The sequence below is a fragment of the Chelonoidis abingdonii genome, chromosome 3, assembly GCF_003597395.2.
Source record: "Chelonoidis abingdonii isolate Lonesome George chromosome 3, CheloAbing_2.0, whole genome shotgun sequence".
Taxonomy (NCBI): domain Eukaryota; kingdom Metazoa; phylum Chordata; order Testudines; family Testudinidae; genus Chelonoidis; species Chelonoidis abingdonii.
This window is the reverse complement of record NC_133771.1, coordinates 22,367,538-22,380,020: the sequence shown is the minus strand read 5'-3', so window position 1 is coordinate 22,380,020 and position 12,483 is coordinate 22,367,538.

Genomic DNA, 12,483 nt, shown 5'->3' with positions numbered 1-12,483 from the left:
CATACATGCTGCAAGTAGCGGTACCAATGCAACTGTGCTGCTGCAGCACATCTGGTGAAGATGCACTGCTCTCCCGTCCACACAATAAAACCACCTCTGTGATTGGCAGAAGCTGTGTCAGTGGGAGAAGCTGTCCCACGAGTGCTTATGTCAGTGTAATTTACGTTGCTCAGAGGAGTGGTTTATTCACAGCCCTGCATGACATACATTATTCTGACATAAGCTATTGTGTAGACATAGCCTACAAGCAGCACAGCTGCACTGGTGAAGCTGCACTCCTGTAGTGTTTTAAGTGTAGATTGAGGCCTGGCCTGGCCTGGCCACTAGAAAATTAGATTGGCATAACTATGTCACTCAGAGGTGTGAAAAACCCACACCTCTACTTAGCGTAGGTAAGCCAACCTAATTCACGGTGTAGACAGCACTTGGTCAACAGAAGAATTCTTCTCTTGAGCTAGCTATGGCCTCTAGGGGGTGGGGTGGGGTGGATTACCTACACCAATTGGAGAACCCCTCCCACTGGCATAGGTAGCGTCTACTCTGAAGTACTGCAGCTGTGCCACGGTAGCATTGTAAGTTGCATCTGAAGAAGTGTGTTTTTTTTACCCATGAAAGTTTATGCCCAAATAAATCTGTTAGTCTTCAAGGTGCCACCAGACTCCTCGTTGTTTTTGTGGATAAAGACTAACACGGCTACCCTCTGATACTTGTAAGTGTAGACAAGCTCATAGCCTCAAATTCATAGATTATAAACCCAGAAGGGACCACTGTGATCTTTCTGACTTAGTTTGCTTTGCAAAATATTAACATCACTTTGTACCTGGAGAGAATCTGTCATGATTTGGGAAACTCAAAGCACGCCAGTTAATCCTCAGAATCCTCCCTCTTAAATAGGTAAGTACCTTGGGTTAAATTATTTATGACTGATCTAAAAAAAATGGAATCAAGGAGGAGAAAAAAATGCCCAAAAGTCACAAGAAAATGAAGAATGATGATAAAGTTTGCAGGCGCTAACCAGAATGCGGTCTGGTAGGTGAAGAAGTCGTAACCTGGTGCTGTAACCCAGGGTTACAAGAAACACAGACTCACACAGGTGCTGCAAGAGATTCCATAAAAGCAAGGGATCTCGGGACATGAAGCTGAGACTGCCCAGAGAAAGGCTGTTAGACACCTTCAGCTGCAGACTAGTTTAGTGTGATATTTTGCTGTCTACCACCTGTTTTTATCTGACCAAAAAATAAAGATTCCCTTGGCTGGAAAAGGATGTCCAATGCGCTGGCCCTCTGCTGTTTGTGCTGAATTGTCTTAGCAGTTTACATTGCAAAAATGGAACCTCCAACAGCCTTAACCCCTACTTATTAATGACAGCCTATTCTGTTGCTTTTGCAACCAACGTTTCTGTATGTCTCTGTAAGGCCCCAAATTGTCTGTAGTTTTCTTTGTTCATTGGGAACAAATCAAATCTACATCATTAGGCAAGAATACTACAGGGAAGTTTGCAAAGTCCTCCCCTCGCCTTCTGCTGTCATGAACTCCTCTGAACATCCCTTTCACTTACCAAGAAATATACAATTTCCAAAGAAGTGAGTGTTTCCTTCAAGAACTCCAAATTAAATACTGGGTAGGGGTTCAAGTGCATTAGTACAATAACTTTGCCAATTTCAATGGGCAGGGAGTCAAACTTTCTCAAAGCTGCAGTTACTGCTCCTTTGCTTCATTTTATGTTTTAGTTGCGTAGCTGCTCTCTACTGTAAATCTGTTGATCTCAGAAAAAGAAATGTACAGGCTCTTCTCAGCTTTCCAATTCATAGCAAAATTGTTTTACAGAGCACTCACATTTTCGCTGATTTGGATTCATAGGTGGTTTTAATTGGGGCTTTACACAGCAGATGCTCTTGTTTAAAGAAATACAAATCTGGTTTTATACTTGGACACCAGATTCCAATCATATAAACAACAAAGCTTCTCTGTGGAACTGGTGCTCCAGGGCCAGTCACAGCCCATAATCAGGTGTGTGGGAGACAAGGGACCTCCTTACTCCTCCGCTTGGTCCATTATAGATTGTGACTCCAGCTGTGGGGAGCTTTGAGGGATGAATATGCAAAAGAGCACTTGCATTAAAAAAAAATTTCTTTGCTTGCACATGTGCTGTGTTCTTCTGTGCAAATAGATGTGCTTTATTTGTATGTATGTTTGGAGGTTGCTTTGAAGATCTGGCCCTTAAAATCCTGTAAAGAAAAATCAATGATACCAGGTCAGACTGATTGAAACATCTCAGCCTGAGTTTTAAGATGTCTCCAATGAAGGACACCTTGATAATGTGCAGACTTTTCCTGGGTATCTTTTGATAATCTTGATTGCTTCCAACCTCTTATTGATCATGGTTTGACTTTGTGACTAAGCAGACAAGTTCAGGGCAGAATGGCCTGGTAGTGTAGGAACAGCATAGTATGCTGCCATAAAGAAAATCTAACTTTCAATCCTGAACTTTAACTCCACGGATCAGTGAGAGCTTGAAGTATTGTCAAGCATTCCACTTTCTTACTGATGCTCTGATGGCATTGGCAGTAAGAATATGCCAAGTAGTATGAATCAAATAAGCCCCCTCACAACTTTGAAAATGTTCATGAGCTTTGCCCATCCTTTTGCTGACAGGTTCTAGAAGTAGCTCCAATGACCCATCCTCAGTAGAAGGTGAGGACTCCATGCTACACGGCCTTGGAAGTATGAAGGAAGAAATGGTAGTAAAATCTATTGGGTTGATCATAAGTTTAGGACCTAGGGAACTCCTAGTCTTGCCATGTGGCTGTGGTCAAGTCGCATCAAACTCTGTATCTCAGTTTTCACATCTGTAAAATGGGGGTAAGTGGTCAAACCAAGGTCTCTACTACAGAAGATTTTTGTGCTGATTAACTGACTAGTGTTTGTAGAACTTTTTGAAATATAAGGCCAAATCCTCAGCTGATGTAGTCAATTTACACCAGCTAAAGATCTGGCCCATAAAGTGCAATAGCGTTATTAAAAGAAAGAAATGGAGGCATAATTGAAGAACTACCACATTTTTTCAGCGGAGATGTTCACTCTTTTGGGTGTGAGTGGAAGTATTTTAATAATTTTCTATCAGTCCACTAGATAGTAGTGATATTTATTTGTATGTTCTCAAAAGCTCATTACCAGTCTAGGCTGCCATAAGTGAAAGATGTCTGAGATTAGTTTCTGGTGACAGAACTCAGGTTCACTGATGAGGTCTTGATGGGGAAAATGACTTACTGACAGAAAGAACATTCTCCCTCTGCCAATGGCTTGATGGCGTGTGTTGATGGCTCTGCTTAATCTCACTGGATGAATTCCATTTGAGATTTAATGATGCTGAGTCTTAAAAAACATTCATAGAGGTAAGGTTATAGGGGATGTGGAGTGGTGAATAGATTGGCAAATCACAGGCCATGCAAATTGTTTAAAATGCTGCTTTTCATTCAAATGTGTCGTGGACTTGTAACCAAGCCTGCAGACCTTCTGGTCTTTATGCTTTCCCCATATTTCAGCTAACAGCAGCCAGAGTCCTGATATCAACTCTTTGGCAATAGCTCCCCCAACCTGTGCTCACACCTTTGACCTTGTAGTTGTGCTTATTACCCCTACACAACTTCCCGAGGCCTTTATGTCAGTTTTTCTACTCTTGCTCAGGAGCATCGCATCACTGATTCATCACACCCTAATCGTCACTGTCAGATTATTAGAGAAGGAGGCCCTTAGACTTGGCTGGAAGAAAGTCAATGGAGATTTTGATGATGGCTAAAATGGAAGGGTGCAAAAAGGGAACCCAAGCTTTAGAGGAAAGAAAGTCAAACCAGTGAGGGTTGATTGTTATCTCACTGGGAAGAGGAAAACTGGATAACAGTCTGGGAGGCAGGTGGGGCTAATGGAAGGTTTTGTTCATGTTTTTTAGGATGTTTGAAGTCGGGGGCGGGAGGGGGGCAATTATGAAGATGACGGAGGGATCATGGCCCATATCCTCAAACTTGTTTAGGCCTCTAACTGTTAGTCACCTAAATATCTTGAGGATCTGGGCCCATGAGACTGAAAGAGTCAAATGGGATTGTGGTCAAAGGTACAAGATGATGCCTGAGAAGTGCACTAGAAGGGATCAGTCAAATGAAGCAGTCAAAACAGAAAGGGTTACTCAAAATCAATCCTTCTTTATAAAATAATTCCACTGTTGTTCTAGACCTTTGATCAAATACTATCAGTTGATTACGAGGAAGGCAGAAAGACTTAAGAACGTTGAGGCCAGAACCTAATAAATGTGATTTAATTCAAATCTTTCAGGCCGTTGTATGGATCTAGTTCATTTAATTTATAGGAAAGGTATGATGGTAGAAATTCCTCTGAAAACTTATAAGCCAGGTCCTCAGCTGGTGTAAATGATCATAATGGCATTGACTTCACTGGAGCAATACTGATTTTCACCAGCTAAGGATATAGCCCAAGGTCCTCAGGAGAGAAGGAAAACAGAGACCTAAAAATTACCACGTAAAATCAGCCCATCATCATCTAAGCACAGATATGGCTCTGCTCCAGGAGAAGCCTGTAGCACCTTTGTAATTAACAAGGGAATTCACTAGAGGTGTCAGTGTAGCAGATTCATGGACATTTTATCCAGTGCTCTTTCTCTAATTTACTCTTCTCATTACAGTACATTAGATGATATTTTGCAAGCAAGTCCAAAGGGCACTAGACCTGTGCCAACATTGTCCCAGTTCTCATGTCAGAGGCTATTAAATATCTAATCTGATTAAATGTTGGCCTTATTACAAACCACATATCATAAAATGGCCAGTTAGTACTCACTCGGAAGGAAAGAGCAAATATTTTCAGTAGCTGGTGAATTTGAACCACAGAACCCTCGGAGAGAATGTTAAGGGTTCCAAACCTACACAAAATGAGATGTGGAAAAGGGCCTGATGCTGAAACTACAGTCAAGGTTTCAGCTCCATTCGGCTCAGCCAGAACTTGGCAGTCACTGCTATAGAGAAGGCTAGTTGACAACACCCAGATGTTGTTAAATACTTCAGAGAGACAAGGTGAGTGAGGTAATATCTTTTATTGGACCAGCTTCTCCCAATAAAAGATATGACCTCACCCACCTTGTCTCTTTAATATCCTGGGAACGACACGGCTACAACAATGTTAACTACTTTGGCAACTACTTTGTTTTGCTGCTAGACTCTAGCGCTAAAAAGGTTAGTCTACCATTGGCCATGGGCCAAATCATGGCCTGGCTTGTACAGCCATGCATGGGAATAACAGGGTGTCAGGTTTCCGTTATGCCTCTGTCTTAACTACTCATCCTGGGATGGAGCCTCAGCAGAACTGCTGTGTGTTTCTTTCCTGCACGTGAGGGAAGGGTGAGACAGAGAATGGATGGAGCCTTGGCTCCAACCCCCCTGTGCACTGGGTAATGGAGTCAGACCAGCACTTTGGGAGCTGTGTGCTGAACCAGATGTAAGGCCCAGCACAGAGTACTTTCCCCACTCCAGCAAGACAGAAGTCAGGAGGTAGGTTGTGACTTTCCGTGCAGTGCCCCTTGCTTATGGCAAAATCATGATTTTAGCCCTACACTATCAGTAACTGTGGAAGTACTTGGCTCAAAGGTGTGCTAGGCGTCTGTGATGGGACTTAGGCCAGATCTACAGTAAAAAGTTAGGTCGACCTAGCTACATCACTCAGAGTTGTCAAAAATCCACACCCTGAGGGATGTAGTTAAGCCGCCCTCACCCCTGGTGTAGATAGAGCTAGGATGACAGCAGAATTCTTCTAGCAATCTAGCTACCGCCTCTCCAGGTGTGGATTAACTACAGTGACAGGTAAACCCCTGCTGTTGCTGCAGCGGATGTGTACACTGAAGTGCTACAGCTGTGTTGCTGCAGTTTCTGGTAAAGACACAGCCTCCCTCCAGCTATTGCCATGCTAGCTGCTGGGTTCTTAACTGGCTATAATTGGGCTACAATATGGAAAAAAACTTCCCATAAACATTCATGGGAATTTTTAAACAAGTGATCTCCCACACTGCGTGATCTCCGTATTGCTCTCCACAAGTATTCCAGCAAAACACTTGCATTGACAGGAATGTTTGCGGGAGCAGCGAATTTTAAGCCAGTATTGTAGAAAATGACTTTCAAATTCACTAGGGTGAGTACGTGGACTGCAGACCTGATTCTCAATTACTCCAATCCAAGCAGGGAATAGAACCATACCATGTGAGCTGTTTCTCCAGTCAAACTTCTCCCCCATACTGCTTTGATTTTCGAATATCAAACACTTGCAAGGAATTGATTGTTTCATTTAGCAGCTGGCTTATGCCCTGAAACACAAGACTTATAGGGAGCCTGCTCTAACAATAGATGAACTAGGCAGTTGCCTAGAGCAGCAGATTTCTGGACAGCTGCCTAGAATGGCAGATTTGTCCCAGCTTCCTCTCCTTCATGATGGAGGAGCAGCCGGGCCAAATTTGAGTAGCATTGTGACCCCATGCACCAGGTAGCAATGTCACACAATCTGATTTGGCCAGCTACCCCTCTGTTATGCCCTGGACGGGGATGGATGGTGCACATTTGAGCGACATTGTGACTTCATGTGTCAGGAAGCAATGCCACTCAGTCAAATTTGGCCCAGCCACCCTTCTGTCATGATGGGTGGGTGGTGAGCCAAATTTGTGTTGCAATCCCATGCACAGGTTGCAATGCCACTCAGTTAAATTTGGCCCTCCCATTGCTCCTATTTCCTAAAATGGATTACCATGAGAGGTTGTTGTGCGATCAGAGACTGACACCGTGTGCTTCAGCTGAGAGCCAGAGCATGACCTCCTACCTGAAAGTCCGTCATTCTCTTAAACCATCCATACACGTGTAATATGTCCTGGTCCTCTTTAGGCACTGGAGGTCCAAGAATTCAGATTATAACTGAACTCTACAGAGGAAGGCCCAAATATTCCTTGGTGTGTTTGGCATCTACCTGAAGCCAGATTTCCCACATAGCCTCTCTCTTTACAAGGAATAAACCCAAATTCCCAGGCAGCGCACTCATCCACCCGGGAATGTTTGAGATCTGATTTCTGCAGGTGGGACCCATCTCTGCTTATGATTCACTAGATAGTTGTGGCAAAAAAGGATGAAGTGCAAACCATCAGTGTACTGTATATAATGTTCAGGGCTCCCACGTCTGCACTTGCCAATACACCCCTGAAAAGCTGTGTTTGGGGTTTATGTATCTAAAAAAGAATCTGTGATGTTTATTTTCTCTTTAAGTGCATTTTTATAATATTTACTTTACATAGAGCCAGACTGACTTCAGTGTGAGAGCACTCAAGAGTGACAGCTCACCAGCCTGAGTACGGGCTTCACACTCTGGTCTGTAGTAGTGTGAAAAATCTTAGCAAAAGAGTATATTAGCTCTTCATTCAGAAAATGAAATGTCACCCCTGGTTCATCTCTGAATATCAGCCAGAATACTGTACATGCCTGGGAGACAGCAGTCTCTTGATTACGAGCAATCTGTCTTGCTCCATAATTGAATAAATTTAGACTGGCCTCAAGGAAGAATTTATCCTAATTCAGGTCTGTTTGAAGAATATGCTGGTCATAATGTCAGGGGAGTGCTGGTTTCTATATGGGATATGGTGCGAGTTAGTGGGTGATTTATTCTGCCTGGACTGTGAAAACAGACAAAGGCAGGTTTGTGTATCATAAAATAAAACAACAGTAATTGGATTAGTATTTTAGACCAGGAAATATTTGGAGTCTGTATGATAATAAAGAGGTCCCAGCTTGTTCAGTGATTCCATCCCAGAATATCTAACAGGAACATTAATAATACATTGAATTATGGAGCGAACCTTAGAGCTCCAAGTGAAACTAACAGCTCAGATCATGCTGTGCTTTGGTGCTACATTGGGGCTCTGGGTGTGCTTATCACCTGGATCTGATTATCAAAGTATATTGAAAAAAAGTATAAACTGTGATTCAAATGGAAGTAAGAAAAATTATTAAAAATTAGTCTGAGCTCTCGAGCACCATCACCTAGTAATATTAGAGGAGAATAAACAAAAAGCATCAGAGCTACCAAAATGCACAGGTACTTGAGAGTTGTATGATTGTTTGGCTCAGTTTGTTTTAGTTTGTATTGTTTAGGCTGAAACTAGACAGCAAACTCACCATGCTGTATGATTTAGTATTGCAATGAGATACACCAGGCAGTGCTTTTCTGAGTAAGCCAAAAGCCAAGTGATGTAACAAGACAGGATGCAAAATAATCTCCCTGAAATACACTGCCTGGAGTGTCATATTGCTGGTATGAAATTGAATTTATCCATAAACCAGACAAAGCAAAGAATTTACTGGGTATGTTCCAGTGCTCCAATGTTGATCACCAACAGCCAATTGAAATCAAGCGATTGTATTCAAAGCTCTTACGTTATATTATTATTACAATTATAGAAGTACCAGTAATTATATATATTAAGTTTTAGCACTAGCATAAATGTATATTATAAAATGAGATGAATTGTACATGAAAGAGATAAAGATCTTTACACAAAGCAAGATGAAACTCAGAATCCTTTGTCTGAAAATTTGAGCTAGTCAAAAATTCTCAGCTATGTCAGAGCTCCATTAAACACAGCTGAGGAGAGCTCAGAGTGAAGGTGACATTAAGAGAAGTTTTGAGGAAGTTTTTTGTGGCAAAATAAGAAAGCAAACTATAGAATATAGATCATACTAATATGGGTTATTCTGACAAATAAGAAAGCCAGAATATCTTGAATGCTCCTTATCAGACTGTAATTGACTTAGAATATCATAATCACAAAAAAGTCAGCTCGTGAACAATAGAAGAAATATTGATGGAAAGCACTGTTGTATAGAGAAGGAAAAATTAACATAAAAGATACAGCCAGGCGTTGCCACTGCAACCAATTGGATAGAAAGACAGAGCCAGATCCCATAGTGATGAGTGCTGCGTGAAAACTATGTTGCAAATTTTTCCCAAGTTTTTTCCCCAAAGACAAAACATCCCAGAGTGGGAAAGTCAAGAATGACTGACTGCCAGGCACTGTCATGGGAATATTCATGATTGTTCATGGCTGGATCCCCCCAGAAATGAGTGATTAAGAACAGCTGCAGATGACTTTGTAAAGGATTTAGAGACACGCATTGTGTCAGTGAGTCAATAATAGTTTTCCCAAAGCTGGTTATTCCCTTCCCTTGGCTTCTCAGTGTGTCATGTTTATCTGTCATGTTATAATTTTGAGCTCTTCAGGGCAAGGATATACTTCATTTTCTATACTGTGAAGCACATTACCCATGCTAAATAAATTAATAATAATTCATTTCAGACATAGTTATATAGCCATTGATGGACGAGTAAGAGCTACTTGCATAAGGGTAGCAAGACCGGATCTTTAATCCTTATCTCTTTTAATTATTATTTATAATTTATGTTACAGTAGTGCCTTGAGGCCTCAAATGAGATCAGATCTCCATACTGTTAGGCATTGTGCAGGTGCATCATTAAATATGGTCCCTAGTCCAAAGAGCTTGTAACTGAAATAGGCCAGGCAGACAAAGGAAATGTCATCATCTCAAGTAGGAGTTAGGTGCCTAAATACCTTTGAAGATCTAGGCCTGAGACTTTAAATGACATGTAACCTTGTGTTATGATCAAATATATTGTAATGATTAGTGTAGATCAGGGGTTGGCAACCTTTCAGAAGTGGGGTGCTGAGTCTTCATTTATTCACTCAAATTTAATGTTTCCCATGCCAGTAATATATTTTAACATTTTTAGAAGGGCTCTTTCTATAAGTTTATAATATAGAACTAAACTATTGTTGTATGTAAAGTAACAAAGGTTTTTAAAATGTTTAAGAAGCTTCATTTAAAATTAAATTAAAATGCAGAGTCCTCTGGACTGATGGCCAGGACCCAGGCAGTGTGAGTGCCTCTGAAAATCACCTTGCATGCTGCCTTTGGCATGCGTGCCATAGGTTGCCTACCCCTGGTGTAGATAACACCTTCACAATCAATGGTGGTGTTTCTTTATCTTAGTGTTAAGTAGTTGTGTTGTATGTTATGTCACTGGTCTGACCTGGCACAATTGGCAGGAAATTCTGTCCTGCCTGTGTGTGCTGGAGTTGGTACTTGCAGAGTTTCAATAAATCTCTGATTCTGTAAGCGAGTATTACAGCTGGTGGCAGCAGCTTCAAAATGGCAAAAGCACTTTTGCCTGAGAAGAAATTTACTGGTAATGCAGATAAGACTGGAGTCTTTTGCTCTCTGAGAATGCATGAACTGATGAGAAGGCAGCACAGTAATTAACAGTGTTTTTGGATGATGATGCCAAAGCATTTTACCAGCAGCTTCCCAATGCGGTGCATGGTTCTTATAAGTGTTTGCAAAACTGTCTATATGACCACTATGAGAGGGGAATGACCATCCTGAAATAGCAGAAATAATGGCAAGCCAGTAGGAGGCAGGAAGGGGAACCCTTGCATAATTTGTTGTGTGCATTGAGGTTACTATTCAATATGGCTTTTCCTGTGTCACCCTGTCTGGAAGATGGCTCACGTGAAGCAGAATCTGCTACAAAAAATCTGGATGTGGCAATGCAGAGAGTAGCCTATGCACAGTGGCAAGCTCTGCGAGACTCCTGGGTGCAAAGTCACATTATAAGTGGTTTGACAGGGGGACTTTGTAACCTGCTCCTGAAGGAAGATAGCATACTGGACAAACGTATGAACCAGACTATTCACAGAATTCAAAATGTGGATGAAGAAATTAGTGTTTCCTGAAAGGTATCAACTGTGCATTCCCAGCTTCAGGGTGACTCCTCTGTACCAGATATAGCACTTCAAGAAATGACCTCAAGGGAAGTGGCTAAAAAATCAAGGGAGGCCCAAGTGAAAGCTATTGACTGGTACACTGTGGGTTAGAAGAGTGAGACTGTTTCCCCAGTGGGTCTCAGGCCAGATGAAACTTTCAGGCAAAGCACAGGCAGAGGTCACTGGAGACCAAAGTACCTATTGGTTTTCTGGGAACTGGGCAGGCGGAAGCTGCCCAATGCTAATGGATCCCCCCCTCCAACCTAAGGGGAGGATCTTCAGGACCTCAAAAACCCAACTGATTCCGGGGGACAACTAATAAAAGAACAGGGACAGAAGTGCAGTCAAAGGGTCATAAGAAGGGAGCCTGACGGGGACACTGAGCAGAGAACCCTGGACAGCGCCCACTGCTCCTTGAAGGCATCAAGGGAGCCAATGGATGCCGCCCAGAGGAACTCTGCCTGGATGCGTGAACGAACAGAGGATCGGAAACAAGTCCCACAGTCACAGGAGTCTCTATTGGCCAACCTCCTCTCCCTGGTTGCGTAGATGGCCATTTTAGCCAGGATGAGGAGGAGGTTGACCAGGAGGTCCTGCGACTTTGTGGGGCCACACATAGGGAGTGCATAAAGAAGGATGTGAGGGGAAAAGTGCAGCCAGAAACATAACAGTATATTGGTGAGGAGCCGTAAAGGGGCTGCAACCTGGCGCACTCTAAGTAAACGTGTGCCAGGGTCTCCCTCATGCCACAGAAGGGGCAGGTGTCTGGGGCAAGGGTAAACTGCACCAAATACATGCCCGTGCTCACAGCCCCATGAAGGAGCCACCAACTGATATCCCCGGCAGGCCTCGGGACCAGGGTACAGTATAGGATGGCCCACCGGGGCTCCTCACCCTCCAGAGGTGGCAGGAAGTCCCGCCACTTTGTGTCAGGGCAGGACACAAGGGTGAGGAAGTGAAGGGTGTGGAGCACGAGCATGTAGAGATGTTTCCTTGGCGCGGTTTGGAAGTGGACCAGCTGCAGATCATGCAGCTGGCTTGTGGAGAAGGGGTGGGGGGGCTGGTCGGGTCCACGGGGCAGGGGCCCAATGAAAAGATCCGGAGGTCCCGGGGTGGAGGGTGGGCGGGGCGTGCCCTCGTGCAGGACCCAGTCGAGGTAGGCCCAAGCAACGGGCGACAAAGCAGCCTTCACCTCCTGTAGTACGTGCCGGGGAGTACAAGGTCTGGAGAGCCCCATATGCCAAATGAGTGTCAGGGGATCCGGCCAGTCTCCCCGGTCGTAGTCCAGGAGGTCTCCGACCCTGGTGACTTCCGCCAAGACCAGCCTCTGGCGCACCGCAGGGAACTCCGTCACCTGCACACGGAGCTGGGGATTGTGTAGCAGGGGCTCCGCAAGGAGATCTGCCCCCTCGGTGGCCACCATGGACCTGGTCACAAAGAACAGCTTTCAGGTTCGGAGGAGGTCCTGGTAAAAGACCTGCAGCCCAGAGAGGTCTCGCGGAAGACCCCTCAATCAAGATAAAGGAGCTGCCGGTTGTATCGAAGCCCTTGGAAGCAGCGCAGGAAGGCGTGCGCCAGTAATCTCCATGCCTGACTACCCGCACCTT